This window comes from Thunnus thynnus, chromosome 9, assembly GCF_963924715.1.
Source record: "Thunnus thynnus chromosome 9, fThuThy2.1, whole genome shotgun sequence".
NCBI lineage: Eukaryota > Metazoa > Chordata > Actinopteri > Scombriformes > Scombridae > Thunnus > Thunnus thynnus.
In genome coordinates, this window is record NC_089525.1 from 28,741,643 (window position 1) to 28,759,887 (window position 18,245).

Sequence of the window (18,245 nt, forward strand, 5' to 3'; positions counted from 1 at the left end):
TCATACTGAGTTCCACCTCATCCATTTACACCAAAAAAAATACAGGTTTTTTTTGTAACATTTTAGGTCCATATTCACAGCATACTGTACATCACAGTGAACTGTACCAGACTAATAAGAGTTATGTATAATTTTTTTAAAGAAAAGATCTATTTAATAACTAATAAAACAAAAGAATAATGTTTTTCTAAAGAAGTCCATCCTCTTTTTCACACATTGAGCATATGTTTTCTAAAAAAAAAAATATATATTTTTAACTTTGCAACATCTTTGCATGACCCTTGTACCAGTGTGGTTAATGTAAGCTACTAAACACATGATAAAGGTGAAGGAAAAATCAGTTCAAAATTGAAAAAGTAAATGCTGACATGAGGCTTCAGAATGGAGGTATTGATTATAAATATTTTTAGTTTGTAGATCTTAATAATACAATATTTACCATGACCATGTTTCCCAAACCTCAGCCAAGTGCTTGACTATAAAAAACTTGTATGGCCATGGTGCTAACATAGGGATTTGAGATTTTTTTTTTTAAAAAAAAAAAGATTTTTGAATAAGTTAGATAAACCTTACTTTAGCACAAGAGAAAAAGAAATGGTATGTTTTCCCTGTTAAATAAACCGTTAAATACATGTTCCCTTGTTGTAATATAGTGACCCTATGAAATTGGTACAACTTCTTGGAAAACTGTCATTTTGCACAAGTAACATAAAAAGACATAAAACTCCATCCAATAAAGAATCACACATTTTTAAGAAGTTCCACCCCTTTACATCTTTTATCCAATCAGGCATCTTTTCTCTCCTCAACTGATATGTCATTGGTTTACAATTTAGATTAATCTCTTTACTGTGTTATGTCCAGCCCCCAACATCCTGTTTCAACAGGAAATACATGACATTCAGGAAGTGAGATTTTTTCTGGCACTTCATTGGAAATGTAAACGCATCCTGGGAATTGCAAGATATATTTTATCCCAGATTCACCGTGCAAACAAGAAGTCACTGGAGGGCCTCAAATGCTCTGTACAGTTGAGTGATGGAGGATATTTTTTCAGTTTGTGTGAGCTCAACAAGCTTGTTCACTGAAAAAAGCTATGCAGAATATTTTGTAGTCTTTGTCCATCCTCATTTTTTCCACTTGCGATGTGTTTTAGTTTAAGAAATAATAGTTACACATGTTGAGTGCAAAATGGACAAAAAATTGATTCCAGACATTCAAAGCTTCCCGGTTCATTGCAACTTTCAACATTTCAGAAGCAGTTTTTGGGAATGGTTGCACCCATGGGATTGCAAGTAAGCTTTTAAGTAATTTAAAATAAATTTGTTAGATGTCTGTGATGGTTTTTTATTGTGTTTATGTTTTTAGTGAATGCTACTGAGTTTTTGTGTACTAGCTGCTAATCAAAATGAATGCATTTTATGAAAAAGAAGGTTACTGGTACTGTTAATGTCAGATTACTCTCTCTACATGTCTGAGGTGCTTGCACCAAAGATGCAGATGTTTGTTTATCTAGGGGTCACAGAGCACATTAATTAATAATGCAATTTCAATAAAATTTGTTGTTAAAACTTATCAAAACAGCCAAACAGATAAAACCATTACACATAATAATCTAACAATAAAAATAAGTATTAAATTCATTGTTACTGGGTTGTGGTTTTGATGATCTTTGCAGGTTTTGTGAGGGTGAGACTACCTGGACCTCCACCTGGACTACAGGGAGAAAGATGAACTCTCCTGGTCTCCATCTGCTCACCAGTCCACCTTTGGAACGCTTTTCTGGCCCCGTCGAGCTCTTGGCCTCATCCTGCCCGACTGAAGATCAGCCAGATAACATTATCTCCCAACCAATCACACGCCTGGATCCATACCTCATCCCACAGGTAGGCTTTCCAACAGACGAGTCAGTAGAAAGAGCACATTGCTTTTATTGAAGGCCAACCAATAGGAGCGCACGGACGTGATCCAGCGCTAAAATGGGGCCAACCCGTGTTTTGTGGAGTTTGTTGAGGTAATGTTGAGCGGGGATAGCATGTCAGTGTTCACTGCACATACAGCTGCTGAGCAGAGTTTAGTTTTCATGCTGTGGCTGTGCCTTTAGAGTATACAGATGTTGTTTTGCATCGGTTTATGAAGCTGGATCTACTGTTTCTGCTTATTTCAAAGTCATTTTTTTATGTCAGCACCATTCCATTCATCTCTGTTGTACTGGGTCAGTTGGATTATCTCAAAAATCAGCAGATTAAAGCAAAAACTATAAAAACACTAGATCCCACCACAGATAAATGAGTTTTTTTTTGTTATTGTTGTTAGTTTAGCAATGTAGGCGATGCAGTCCTTTAAAAACATTCATATTGTAAAAGGCATATCTCACTCCTCCTGCAGCTGTATTTGCAAAAATGTTAAATTTGGCCTGTTTGGAGTCTCTTTTGGAAGAAGTTTATCCACTCGGATCGGGTGTTTTATCTTGACAGTTTTAGAAACTTTCCTTTTGCTTGTCCGAACTTTTTTTTCACTCCTTGTATTGTCCAGCTCGGTGCGCCCTCTCCATCTGGCATTTAATCAGTATATAACACATCATAAAAAGTATTTGTTAATATTATTTGACTAAGATCAGTCTTGCAAAACTAATCCTTGCAGTTTGCTGTTAAATATTGGACTCTACTCTTTGGAACTATAGTGAGAGCCCCCCCCCCCACCACCACCTTTCCTTTCCTCCTCCTCTTCTCTGCCTCTGTGTCCAGTATGGACCAAACAGACGGCCTGTGTTTGTTTCCCCTCTGGTCTTTCCTGATTGCGCGACCAGGCAAATTCCGGTCGGCTCTAATCTAGCCGTTAGACAGTCACCAAATTAACGAGAAAACCCATTTGACACACATGCTTCCACTTTTCTGTTTGTTGCCTCCCCCTGAAGTCTGCTTAATTCGTACAATTTCGCCTTCATTAGGCTGCATTTCAAGCTGCGGGGCACAGGTAATGCAAAGCATTTCCCCCTTCAAATTGTAGGCCCGAGCCTCGGTTGCTAGGAAGTGGAAGAGCCTCAATTGCAGCCATTTCCTCGCCAGTGTACCGAGAGGTCCTATTACAGCATTTAGGTCAGGGCAATTGGTGTCATTACAGGCAGCCAACTTCCCTCCACCAAAGTAATGAATTAGCCCAAGCTATTTGGGCTGTATGATTGCAGTTGCCAGGGGAGATGAGTATGAAGTAGGGGGATAATTATGGTATGTATCCCTGAGCGGATGTGTGCCGGTGTGGGCCAGCCACGGGGGCGGTTTCCACACTTGTGTAATGGCTTAATGCTGCTGCTGACAGGCGGCCGGGCAACATGGAAAGGTGCTACTGTGCTCTGCTTGTGGACTGTGACTGACATGCCGAACTATGCCAACCTGTTTTAACCCTGCGGCTCATTTACTTCAAATGACTCAGTCCAACGTCCAAGAGTCATTTCTGCTCAGAAATGTGCATGAGGGATGAATAAACCTGATTGAATATAATTGTTTACAGAACCCTTTTAAGGTAATTTCTATGGTAATAGAGTGTAACTTTATATTATCAGTTAACTATAAATTGTTCTCAAACTTCATTAAGCGCTCCAGTTATTTACAAGCTGTTGAGACAGGCAAGGAAACCATTAACTCTTGGAACACTGATAAATTACCCCCATAATAAAACAATAGTGAACTTTGATTGCATGGCCCATTCATAAAAAGCACTGAAAACAATAACCTGGAGGTGCTACTTCATTTACACCGACGACTCCTGGAGGGGGGCAAGCCCTGTGATAAAAGTATCAATGATAAATATGCAGTTTATATGAAATAAGGTTTAATTTGATGCTGTAAAAAAATAAAATAAATACAAAATAAATACATTGCTTTGACTAATTTAGCTTGGGGTTTGGAGCTCGGAGGAGAATTGCAAGTGCCATGCTCAGTGGTGGTTGTGGGGTGGTGTTGAGGGGAGGGGGGGTGGGCTGTGGAGGGTGGTGATGGTGGTGGGGGGGGGGACTTGTTTTCTCAATGGGAAGTCGAGCACTGCAATAGGAACCCTGCCAAAAAAAAGGCTTCACCAAACAAAGAGGCCGGTAGGAAATAATGCTGGTTGAGGCTTGTTGGGCCATCTATGGGCTTCTTTCCAAGCTGCTGTAACCAGCTATAAGTCTTTTTATGGGGACACCCCCAAACAGGGGGCCCCACCAAGGACAGGAACTTTTACATTTCTGCTTGAATAGGACCTCTGCCAGGGGCTGAGTTCAAAGTGCACTTTCCAGTCATTTCATTTAACTACTTTGTGTATTTGATAGGCCGGCAGTGAAGCACAGGACCTGAGGTAATACTGCCTGATTTTCAGTCTTTTTTTTTTTTTTAACAGTCCAGTCTGATGGGAAAACGGGACAAAACCTCATAAACTGTGGGACTCTGTCACTCTGTACACGCACACATGCACATTTAATTTCTGGCTCTCAGCCGTTCCCTCTGCTTTTCCTCTCCATCCTGCAGCTCATATCTCATGTCAGCAAGAGCAGACAAAAAGTGCAGTCTGATTATTTCTCAATACAAACATCATGTGTCTGCTGCATCCATGTCTGTCATTGTGTCTGTTACTGCAGCTGCTTTTTACTTCATTTTTTCACTAAATTTTCTTTCTTTTGGCAAAACTTTGATTGCTTTTGTATGATAAAAATGATAGAACGTGTTTATTACACATTGATTCAGTTCAAACAATCTTATTCTTTCAAACAAATACATTTTTAAAAGCTATCGTTTTGTTTTAGTTGTAAACTTTGCTATCTTTCTACAGCATATCTATCCAGTGAACTCAGAAATTCAACCTCCTTGGTTAGAGAGTGAGTTTGCACAGACAGAAGTCCAACTTTATCCACAAAACCCTTTGAAACCAAACCAAATCTTTCTACACAGTCTCCTCATATCTGAAGCCCACCATGGTTTTGATCAACAGATGAAAGAAATTTATTTGACCAAGAAAAAAAAAGTTACAACGTCACGCTGTGGCATAGTTACTGCAGTTTTCCTCTGTAGAATGGACCATTTGCTAAGCAGTTGCATATCTTGCCAGCGATCAGCACTAAGCCAAACTTTCATCCTATCTCTGCTGGTAAGCCACTGTTGGTGGTATCCTGCCAAATGGCACCAAAAGCAGGGAAATCTGCATGATGCCACCTGGTGGTCCTTGACTGGTTTGAAACTCTGGCAAAAAACTTGAATCAAATGACATTTTATACTTATGGCAAATATCTATATTGTTCAAAAGCAGTATCTGGAGAGGAAAATAATTATGATACTCCATAATATGTTTAAAAACTTATTGTTAACTTATTGGTGAGGTATATGTGCATACACTGTATAGCATATAGGATGATTATTGAATTTCATTATATATAATCCTTACATGATAAAAGACCACAATGTCTGCAATGAAAAGTGTATACCTCTTTTCCTCAAAAGGTTTACACATGTTTACTCCTTTTGATGCTACTTTATTTCAGAACCTGAGTGAGACCCTGCTGACAGAAACTATATTATAAATTTTTGATGTACACAAAACTCACTAGCAGTTAATTACATTTAAGTATGAGTTTACAGCTTAAAACTGTGCAATAAAATGTCTTATTGTACAATACATTAAAGTGAGATGGGCTTTGTTCCCAAACACATGTCATCAGTTCACTATTAGTGGGGGACTCCAGCAAATGTATTGCACTTCCATAAAGTTAAGTGACTTGTGAGAGAGGAATTGTGGAAATGGATGCTGCAGATGCTGATATATTCTTATTTTCAGTCTCTAGTATGGGGCAAAAAGGCTGGATCCTTCATTTCCCATAATGCAATTAATAGCACCTTTTGGTCAGGCTCTCCTTACATGGTAAAAACACATCTTTCAAAATACCACAAGTGTGAGTTTGTAACACAGTTTCAACACTTTCTGTTAAACATTTGAAGTCTTAAGCCCAAACTAAGGATAACCCTGATGACATTTTCTCAGGCTATACAAAGTCCATTCAGAGAAGACATTATACAACAGTTTTCACAGGTTGAGTAGTGCCGTTTATGATGAGTAAACTGAAAATAGCCTAGTTAATAGTAAAGTGCCCCTCTGAAATTACAGTAGTTGCATCAAATTCTGCTTATTGACATATCTAGCATACCTGCCAACATTTAGGTTTGAAAATACATATCAATTTATATTAATGTTTATCATTCCATCAACATAATAATAATAAGTGTGTCTATGTATGCATTTGCTTCTGAGTGTTGTTGTTGTATGCTTGTAAGTATGTGTGTATAAGTGAGTATGAGTATGCACATGTGGCTTTCTTAGTCCTGACATTTTGACAACAGCTAAGTTATCTGGCTCGCAGAGAGCAGCTGCGCACATACCCCTTGAATCGGGTTGTACGTTGTGGGTTGCCATGTTGTGGTGACAGATGGGTTGAAATTGTATGTAGTGTGTGGATTGTGTATATAGATTGTGTTTCATGGATGATCTGGCGACTTGGGTAACGTCAGACAAACATACAAGACTTATGGATCCGTGTATGATGATTATTCATCATAAAGTTTGTGGGCCATGCAAATTACTGTAGTTTCTCAGGAGATACAACAAAATGGGAGGGCACTGGGAGATGTTGGGAGTGTTGGTCTGGTACCCAGTAACACCTCAGTTTTATGATTTCTTTGTTTAAAATAGACTACTGAACTTACCTGCTTTTGGGCAACTAGATCTGGATGGAGTCGTATTATTTGGTACTTTCAACTGAAGTGAATATACAGATACTGTCAAAACAGTGAACATCTCATGGATAACTCCTGGTTTATGTGATTATATGCATGTAAAAAAGGAATTTGAACCAGAGCTTGTTCAGATGCTATGTCCAAATATTTCTTGCCTTTTGTTTTGATCTGTGTGCACCAGATGGAGTGAGTTTTTTTTTCCCACATTGGCAAATACAAAAAGTACCAGTAACTTTGGCCAGTCTGAACATCAAATCATTGTTCTCTCTTGTGGCTGACAGTATATTTAGAACAATTCAAGTTGTTCTGATGCAGTAAGTCCAGCTCGTCCGGTGCACAGTCCGGATGAAAACAAACCAAAGTATTCAATTCGAGTTTGACTTTGAACTGTGGTCTGTAATGGATGGTGTGCTTTGAGGATGAAGTCATACTTCTCACGACGTATGAGAGAATTTCACTTCCTACCTTTGGAAGAGAATGGGGTTAGTATGATAGCTTGATGGATGGTGTTTTTCTGTACGCACTGCTTGCGGGATAAGATGATTTCATGTGGTTGTGAGGCCGTGGTGTTCTTGATAATTTGGAGTGCTGCAGCAATTAGCACAGTCACCCATTACATTCACTGTATGATAGGGCTGCAGTGTGTCTAAGTGGGTGTGTGCATGTGAAATAGAGAGCTATGTGTGTGTTTGTAGATGTGAATGTAAACCTCGGGGGACATAATTTTAAAACCACACTACTAGTTTCATAAGACTACTTTGGGATATGTTTTCAGCAACTAGTGAAATACGGGTTTAAACGTTGCCAGTGAACATTTCAGAGCTGTTCAGTGCAGGAAGCAAATCAGTATCCCATGAATTATTGGATTTTATTTTGCTGCATGAAATCAAAAAAATGGAACTATCCGCTCTCATCCTCAATCAAACTAAAAGGGGATTAATGTAGTTTGACTTGTTCAAATCTAAACTGTGGGAAAAGAAAAATGTTAAAATAATCAGTCATCATGAGGCATAATACTGATAAATAATACTGATTTGGATGCACATAGAGATGTTCTGATACCATTTTTCCCATTAAACTATTTGCCAGAGATCAATTCTTCTTCACCGCCCTAAAACAGTAGTTGCCAGTGGCTGCACAGTGCAGCTTGCTGTGTAGGCTGCTGTTCTGGGGTGGCGAAGAAGAATTGAATTCTGGGAAAACTGCTGTTTTATCCGGGTGTGAAACTATTTTAAAGTTTAATAATAAATTATGTGGTATCAGATCGGCGCACAGCTTCACATACTTGCTAATACCCAATCCAACATTTTAGGCAGTATTGGAGGCATTTCTGATACTGGTATTGCTATCAGAACAACTCTACATGCATATATTAAGCTTTACTGCCTAGCTGCTAGAAAAAACAACAATGCTTAAAACAACCATTGTTGGCAACCTGACAAGCAACGTCTTGTGGTTGCGCAAATAATGATCCTCTCCAGAGAAATGACGGCATAGGTCATTTATTCAAATGCTTTCTGTAACAAAGAAGGAAGCACCATGTTTTTACTCCCTTGGAAAAGTCTTAGGGTAAGAGTAGAGTAGATGATTGGACATATACAGTAAAATAGTGGTTTCCAAACCCTGGCCTTGGAATATCTCCTGCTGGGCTGTGAGGAAATTATGATTCTGTAAAAGGACAGACTGTAAATTTATGGTTTATTGTTTGTGCAGTAATACCCTTGAACTTGACGCAATCTCTCTGTCCCGTGTCTTTCCTCATTACTCCTTAATCACAACAGCATCAATCTGTCATCTCCAGTGTTGGGCAGTAACAGGCATTATTTAGTAGCAAATTACAGAAATATCATTATGTTTTTTTAGTCACAAGTACATTACAGTTAATACTCTCAGTAATGCATTTTGGGAGGTTGGCTTGTTTGCTGTCTTTGTGGGAGTTTGATGGAGGCTTGCAGTCAATTTCATCTCTGTGCGCTCAGTGGACAGATTAATTGGGTACATGTTAGCTAGAGGTGGGAGGAAGTGGTTAGCTTCTATGAAGAGATGAGTAAAGATGCTTCCCGGTAACTCCAAAGTCGTTTCATTTACATGTTGTGTGTTCTTAGCTGGTTTGCTAATGTTAGCCATTGACATAGGCTACATTACCACATTGCCGTTGATGGTAAATAACTACCATAGCCAAAGCGTAGACTGGCTGCTTGTTAAAACACAATATCTGTATCTCATTATCTTTTTCCACATGCTAAATACAGAAAATATGGTATGTGAATGTTTAGGCTTTTAAAGACATCTTTGACAGATCTGTGTAACAAACGTAATGTAGGTCCCCTATTATTTAGCCTATATATTAATGATCTCCATCAACAATGTCATGATGTAGAACTGCAAATGTATGCAGATGACACTGTTGTGTACACACATGCAAAAACAGCTGAGTTAGCTGCTGCTAAGCTAACAATTGCATTGGAAAGGATCACACATAGGCTTGATCAATCACGTCTGAGTCTAAATGTAAACAAGACAAAGGGTATGTTTTTCTCTAAAACCATGGTACAACCTCCTAACGCTGATATTCTCATCGAAGGACTGACATAGTCACTGATTTTAAATATCTTTGTGTGACACTGTATGCAAATTTGAACTAAGAAACATGTTAAAAAATGGTTAAAACCATAAGGTACAACTTAGCAAATTTTAGACATGTTAGAAACGGTCTCTCTTTGGATGCAGCAATATATTTATGCATGCTATGATTCTTTTCCATATGTCTTATTGCATCACATGTTGGAGGCAGGCTGGAGAAACAGCCATAAGAGTTCTTATAACAAACAAAAACCTCTAATCTCTAAAACCTCTAGACAAAAAGCTAATGTATTTCCATCACTGTAGGGTACTGGAGAAATACAAATTACCGAGCTTTGAGAATTTTAGATTATTTTCAAATTTGTGCTTAGTAAATTTTAAATGGTTTGGCCCCTCCTCCACTACATGACTTTTTGTACACTCACTCAGTAAATTCTATTAGATCCTTCAGAACATCCTCTATAGGAGATTGTACCATACCATTTCGTTGCATTGCATTTTGGCAGTCAGCATTCTCTGTGAAAGCTGCGACTGTGGAATGCCATACCTGATGATATGAAGAGCTGCAGTTCCATCAGTATGTTTAAAACCAAATTAAAAAGTCTTGCTTTTAATTTGACAAGCATACATTAGTCATTTCTTCTTGACATTGTGGGTGTATGTGATGTGCTATTGTTAGTAGCTTTGTGTTTTGTATTATGTGTCCTGTATGTTTTTTTGCTTTGTACTATTTGTTATTGTGCTGTTATATGTTTTAATTGTGACCTGCTGAAGGGACTGCAGATGAAATTAGCTATAAGCTAACTCTGGTACCATACATCAAATAGTAACACTGTACATGGTCCCAATGATTAAATAAATAATAAAAAAATAATGAGTAATGTAACCAATTACTTTTGCTGTTGAGTAATTAGTAAAGTAATATAGTAACATTTTCGATAAGTAATATGAAATGAGTCATTGAACTGGCTGCTTCTTTTATACTTGTATGGATTTTTAGTATAACCTTTACTTTTTCCATTACAAACCCATCTCCCCGTAGGAGTTGGATTAATCAATCAGCTTGCTTGGCACTCAAGTCCACATGACATGTTATTAAGATTTGGGAGGTGTGTGTGTTGGATAGTCTGCAAGCCTCTGTGACCTACACCCTTCTTTGAATAGACCTGCAGAGACATTTACATCTATCTCTGGAAAAAAAGGTGGAAGGATTATGACATTGTTTACTGCTGCAGATCTTCCCAGAAGAGATGTTTGGGTGGATGGTTCGGTACACATAGTGTCTCACTCTGCAACCATTCTTTAAACCATGATTGCAAACTTCCCTTAACCTTGAACAAGTAGTTTTAGGTGCCTAAGCTTAACCAACCCTCAACCATAGGTGGCAGATTAGACATCACTCATATGGGTTGTTTTGGAAGGTAATGACAATGTTGATATTGGACAGACAGACATAAATACTGTACTTAAATAGACAACCTAAGAAATAATGGCTAATTCAACTATAACTATAACTTCCTCTGATTCTTCATCTTCGTCTTCCTTTTCTTCCTGGGCGCTTGCACCACTCCACCTATCCTTTAGTTATTTGACACTGCAGGAGACGCCAGGCATTCAGGGCATTCTTTGTCCCTGGAGAAAGGAGGAGGGAGACAGGGGGTGAGGCAATGAGGGGGTGGGGTGCAGGAGCGGAGACAATGCAAGAGGTTCCACTTCGTTCGGCTTCAACAAGAGCCCCCCCCCAACACTTTCCACACACACACACAAACACACACACATACACACAACGCACACACTCCTCGACCACCTCCCATCTCACGGAAGGGGCGGAGTTGAGGGCAGTGAGGCAGTGTGGAGTTAGAGGAAGGGGAGAAAAAAGAAAGAAATTGCACCCCACCACCATCACCACCACCTCCACCTCCACCATCCACCCCCTTTCAGTGTTTCATGGGATGCCAGCATGTCCTGAGCCCCCTTTTTTTCCCACAAGGAGTGAAGAAGAAAAACACTCCTCTTCATAGACCCCACCTCCCTTCACTGTGTTTCAATGACTGAATTTGACTTTGGCATCAGGAGCCATTTGAATGGACTTGTGATTTATTGTTATCCTCACCTGCCCTGCTCCATGTTTGTTTGTTTGTTTTTTATTGATGGGTGCTAAGGCATGGAGTCTGCATCCTGTTAGGCCTGTATGGTACTGGTACTGTGTCATCTCCTTCATTTGTGCTTTACAATAAAAACAGAACACATTTAAAATGCAAAAACAAACCGAAAGCCATAAAATCTAAGCACATTAAACTAAAATGCCATAAAATATAAGATCACTGAAAAGCAATTTTAAACAAGTGGGTTTTTAACAGTGATTTAAGAGAGGAGATAGAGTTGGCGGCCCTGATCTACTCCGGCAGGTCGTTCCAAAGTCTAGGAGCCCTGACCGCAAAGGATCTATCCACTTTATGTATCAATCTGGACTTTGAAACAACAAGAAGTGACGCATCCTATGATCTGAGGGAGCAGGAAGGGACATAAAGCAATAAGAGATGTGATAGATAGCTTGGGGCAAGGCCTCTTAGAGCTTTGTAAGTAATCAATAAAATCTTAAAATCTATTCTAAAAGCAACAGGTAGCCAGTGGAGGGAAGCCAGGATCAGTGAAATGTGATCATGTTTCCTAGACCGAGTTAAAATCCTGGCAGCAGAGTTTAAGATGAGCTGGAGGTGAGGATGAGAGGGATTTTTTGCTGATGCCAGAAAGCACAGAATTACAATAGTCCAGTCGACTGGTTATGAAAGCGTGAATGAGAGTTTAACAGATTTTTGGCAAAAAGAAATGGTCTAATCCTTAAAATGTTTCTGAGATGATAAGAACAGGATTGAACCATTGAATTAACATGTTTATCCAGGGTGAGGTTTTGATCAAAAATGACACGGTCATAGCATGCATAAGGTTTCTGCAATGTTGAGTTATTGAATCAGACAGTGAACCAAGACTTTTTGAAATTTGACTTTTTGCACTATAGACTTTTTGCACTATCTTGATCTATGATTAATATCTCTGTCTTATTAGTGTTTAGCTGCAGGAAATTTTGTGACACCCACGTGTGGATGTCATTCAGACAGTTTAGCAGGTTGACATTGTTCTGATAGTTGTTTTCAGGGTCACAGTTTAGACAGATGTGAGTATCGTCTGCATTAAAGTGGAAACTGATATTATGTCTGTGTATGAGGTAACCTAGAGGGAGCATGTAAATGGGCAAGAGGGTTGGACCTAGCACCCAGCGTTGGGGCACCCTGCAGTGAAAAGCCATTGTAGCCATTATTATACCAATACAGAAACATCTGTCTTTTAGGTAGGACCTGAACCATTTCAGAGCAGTGCCACTGATACCAACCCAGTTTTCAAGATGGTCCAAGTGAATATCATGGTCAATGGTATCAAATGCTGCGCTTAGGTCCAGAAGAACAAGAATGGATTTATGGCCAGCATCAGCTGACAGCAACAAGTCATTATTATTATTTGAGAAGAGCAGTTTCAGTAGTTTTTTTTTTTTTCCAAAAACCAGATTGGAATTTCTCAATGATATTATTTTCATGAATAAAAGCAAGCAGCTACAATCTTTTCTAAAACCTTAGCTAAAAACGGGAGCTTAGAAATAGGCCTAAAATTGTTAAAATACGAAGGATCAAGAGATGTTTCTTTTAAAGCGTGGTTGAACAAGAGCAGTTTTAAGAAATTCAGGAACAGAACCTGTCAACAGAGAACGGGGGTAAACTGTACTAAAATCGCCCTTTAGAAATTTTACAGGAAGAACATCTAAAGGACAAGTTGAGGTTTTCGTTTTCATTCTCGTCATCATATCAGTCAGTGAAGATAGAGAAATTGGATTGAATGAGCAGGAAAAACTGCACAGGGCTTCTCTACAGTAGTTGAAGAATCGGGGAGATATGCAGCCTCTAAAAGAAGGAAAGAAATTTGTCACATTTCTCAGGGCTGTCATCTAGTATGTGGCCTGAGGGAGGATCAATGACACTACTCACAATGCTGAACAACATTCTTAGGTTGGGATTTATTACTCGAAAGGGGAAGTAGCAGTCATAATTTACTGTTCCAGGTACTTTAACTTTTCACCATTGTACCACAAATAGCAACAGCTGTGCAGTACCTTCACAAAGGAAAGTCCCAGTAATGACATGGTGGCCATCTTGGCTGTTTACACCGGCTCTCAGTACTGAGGTAATGCAATTTGTCTCTATATATTAAACTGGGCAGACTTGGAGGCAGATGCCCACTCTTATTACATTGAAAGCAGAGCAGAAACCAATAAGTTGTTGAGAAAAGGACAGGAAAATGAAGGAGTCAGCTACAGCTAGTGCTCCAAAATGACAAAAAGCCCAAGAAGAATGTAAAAATAATCCAGCATAAAATAATTCCATCCCAAATGGTCTTTTAAAGACATGTTACAGACGGCAATCATGAATGTAAGCGACGTCAGCCAACCTCAGCCTCAACTGGGAGATCCAGCGTTACTTTGCGGCGTAAAAATTACAGCTGTGGCCGGAAACGGGGAGTTACTTTTTTATCTGACCTGAATATTAACATTCTTCCGGAGCTGCTGGGTAAAACCCTAAGCCTGTGTTTAAGAAATATCACTGCTGTCACGGAAAACCCATATATCTGCAAAATGTGTTTTTTTCAGGAATGAAGAAAAGAATGCTTATTATTGTATTTTCCAAATGAGATTGTATTTACACAATGAGATTTTCTCCAGGTAACGCAGACACTTCAGTTGTTTACTGTTCTCAACATATACAAAACCATGTCAGTCTTCAATCCAAGGGAAAATGAAAAGAAGGTTTTATTACTATATTTTTTACCTGATGATATTGATGTTTGCAAGATTGAAAGGACTGATTTATTCCTCTGCACACAAGCTCTCCTGTTGACCTTTGTTGACCAAATTCACCTGTTGTGGCTTGGATGATATGTATGGAATTCCCTGTCGCTGTGGAAATCTTTTAAAGATTAAGAGCAACTGCACATGTTTCTCAAATGAAAGAAGTATTTTCTAGTCTCCCACAGACTTGAATGTATTGTTTAATTACTTAAAAGTTGACTATTCAGTTGGTAAAAACACTTATTGGCTGTTGTTCGAACAGTAAAAAGAGGAGATGAAAACCACTTTCATGCTTGTGTCTTAAATGTGCAGCTGGAGCCTGGAAGCAATTAGCCTAGCTTAGCATGAAGACTAGAAGCAGGGAGAAAATTAGCCTAGCTCCCACTCTGTTCAAAGTTCAAATATGCACCTACCAACACCTCTAAAACTCACTAATTTACAAGTTTCTCATTTGTTTGATCTATATGCAGACAGAAACGTAAAAACTACAATTCACAGTTTAAGCCAGAGTTACGTTGCCTGGCAACGTCACTGTTAAGACAAGTCCTGGAAGTCTGCCTGTTGTTCGTCAAGTATAGGTCGCATATATAGTATGTAAAACTTCTAAAATATTGTTTTCTTTACATTTCTGTTTGTGTTCAGAATGAACAAACAGATGTTTTGTTAAGCGGATTTTTTAACTTGAGCCAGACTAGCTGTTTCTGCTGCTTTCAGTCTTTATGCTAAGCTAAGCTAACTGCCGCCCGGCTCCAGCTCCTCACTTAACACACATACATGAGCGTGAAATCGATCTTCTCACCTCACTTTCTGAAAGAAAGTGAATTTGTGTATTTCCCAAAATGCTGAACTATTTCTTCAAGGAAAAGTCTGATGATCGAGGCTTCTCACAGATGAGGAAATGTAATTTGGCAGACGTATGCATTTCTGATTAATATTTGTTTGTTCATGGAGAGAAATATCAGCCCAATTTTTGGCAAGCATTGGCTATTGGAGTTCCTCCTTTTCTATCATTATGATTGGTGGATCCATAAAGCAATAAAAAAATATTAGGGTTAGGAAATGTATTCTACATTACTTCATTACTGTATGATGGATCCTGAGGAGGAAGCAACATGAACAAATATTAAGCTATTTGGCTTCATTTTGCTCTCCTACACCAGAACTCTACACTCTGCTGCTGCAATGCAGTGACGTTTCATCAGACAGAGTTCAAAGAGCATGATGTGTTCTGTATGTTTTACTCATTTATCAATAGTTTAAGATTAGATTTCAGTCATCTGTATGTTGGAAGCTTTCACCTACAAAGACAGTAAAGTGCAGTAAATGCAGAGACTAAGTAGAACGACTTCAACAGTACTTTTGGCGCTAAGGACTGTTAGTCCTTTGTTAAGAAATCTAACCTTTTAAAATGCAAATGAAAAAAACTTAATATGTTTTGGCCTCGTATCAAAGTTGTGTAGCTTAATCTACAAAACAACAAAATGCGGTTCCGTATGCGATGGTTGGTCAAGATGTGGAAGAGTTTTCATTTCAGAACAGGCTGGACAGGCTATCCAAACTTTAGTTAAACATGTTTTTCATTTGGTTGTATCATCTTTCTATTTAAAGATGTGTGTATGAATGCATATGTGTGTTTGTGTGTGTGTGTAAGAGGCTCAGAGGGAGAGAGAGGGAGTCAGTCCCAGAGGCCTGTAGATAATAATAATGTTACAGGAGGAGGATTGTGGTCTGCATTCTGGAACAGTTTATTAGGGGGAAGTCTGCAATTACATATTTTCTGGGTAAACATTAACTAGCTCTGTATCGCAGGCCTTCAGAACAACAGCAGCTTGGACTGTAACATGCTTAGGCCTAGAGTGTAAACTTGTACTGTATGCTTCACTTTTATGGGACAGTGTACCGCAGGGGCTGAGCACAACAGTGTGCTTTATTTAAGCAAACTATTAATCTAATGCTGGTAGTTTCCAGTGGAGGATGTTTTGACAGTATGGTGTTTAATCTCTGAAAAGCTCTGAAAAGTGCTCCTTGGATTAAAGCACGCCACCTATTAAAATCTTGCTAGAAATACTGTACTCCTCCTACTTGCTTCTGACTCTGGAATTATTTTCCCCGATGTAAATGAGCATTTAAAGGATTTATTTTAATGATGTTACTCAAGATAGAAACACAGGAGTCTCCCAGATAGTTTACGATGGTATACTTTTATGTTATGGCCTATCTGGTGGTCACATTTTTTCCATCAGTTTGGTATGGCGAATGTTTCTAAATATTACTGGCTGTTGCTATGAAGATGTGAGCTACAGGTGTGAATCACAGCTAGCAAAGCTTTGTTGTTGCAACTGGGAACCAAACACGGCGCCATAGTTGACCCAGAATCTAAAAGTGAACTGGATTAAACTGATCAATGTATTGTTGAGATAGATAAGCGTGGTTCATTAGCATTTGAGATTTACTTTTGAAGCTCTGGCTGTTTCTATTATTTTTAGACTGTTATGATGTCAGATGTCTATGCTAAACATGGTCAAAGTTCCGAAACTTGAGGTTAACATATGTAAATGCTCCCTGCAAGTCAAAAGCCACAGCTTCAGCCTGCTCTGAACTACTTCCTCCTCTTCGTGACGGTGATTGTTCACACAGGTCCACAAATGGCCGTCTGTTTTGTAGCCTTTGTTGCTAAGATTGTTTAACGGGTTAATCGTGTACGTATGTATTTGAGAAGTTTCCATTTTGAGTGAAGAAAGAGAAAAAGAATTGTAATCTGACTACTGCTTTTTGTTTACATAGCCTGCAGAAGTCTGCTGAGAGGAAGCTTCTGGAAACCGGCCAATCAGAACAGAGTGAGCTCATCAGTGGGGGACCTTAAAGTGACAGGAGCTAAAACAGCCTTTTAGACAGAGGCTGAACTGAAGGGCCAGTATAAGATAAATAAGATGAATAATAAGAGTTTTTTGAACTGTAAATCATACAAAGATATTCCATTAGAGCCCTAAAATATACATATAGACCTGGAAATGTGTATGATATGTCCCCTTTAATAATTTTAGGCCACCGTTCACCTTGGCTTTCTTTTCCAATAGGTTTGAACGGGGCCTTGTTTATAACATTTATGGTTATACCCATGGGACTGCTCGTGTTTCTTGCCATATCTGATTTATTTTTAGTCACCATATTCCCAGATTTCAGCAATTACTTTGGTAAAAACAGTCTTATCGTAACTGATCAAACCCAAGTTTTCCTTTAAGTCATTACAAGGTGTAATCTTAAGAATCAGCTCATTGCAATAAAATTTCAAGGTCAGGGATAGGATGTGTCTTAACTTAGTCTTATAGTTAGTCCTTATATTTTTGTTTGTCAAATAAATTGATGTCTTCTAACACAGTTGTTCATCTATTTTTTACTGATGATTCAACCAGGAGAGTTTAATGTCCAATCAAGCCCTGATAGTGCCCTGACTGCTGGTCGCCTTATGTCGCCCATGGAGAAAATGAATAGGACTTAAACTTATTAAATGTTTTTGGCTGCTCTACACTTACATAAATACTAATAATAGTATGCTAATAATAATAACAATAATTCTAATGCAAATGCTAAATCTAAAATCATAATTCATGTCAGTGCTAATGTTATTGCTAAATATAGATATCAAAGCTTATACCACTTCAACTCACATCTCAGCATATGTTTTTGGAAACTAAAACACAAACATACAGACGCAATGTTCAACATGGTCAGTCTGTGTCTTCCAACCACATCCTGCTTCATCATCATCATCATCCACAGAGTAAAGGTTTAAAAAGAAGAAGAAGAGATAGAGAAGGAAGGGGAAGAGAAAGAAAGGCTAGTCATAATAGCTTACAAATGTTGCCTCTCTCTGTGTGTGTGCCCATCTGAGGGCAATTTCCAGACCGGGGCAGTTGTGATGGATCTTTGCCTTTCAGGTGTAATTATTTTAAGAGAGATTGAGCTGTTAAGCACTTGAAAAACATCACAGGGGCTCAGTGAGTGTTTAT

At 38.7% G+C, this 18,245-nt stretch overlaps 1 long non-coding RNA gene across 1 annotated transcript; it reads left to right on the forward strand.

The window, feature by feature from the left end:
• Positions 1 to 862: 862 nt before the first annotated feature.
• LOC137188802 (uncharacterized) lies at positions 863 to 17,568 on the forward strand. Its single transcript, XR_010929526.1, has 3 exons — positions 863 to 1,295; positions 1,679 to 1,886; positions 17,020 to 17,568. It is a non-coding gene; the product is annotated as an uncharacterized lncRNA (long non-coding RNA).
• Positions 17,569 to 18,245: the final 677 nt, after the last annotated feature.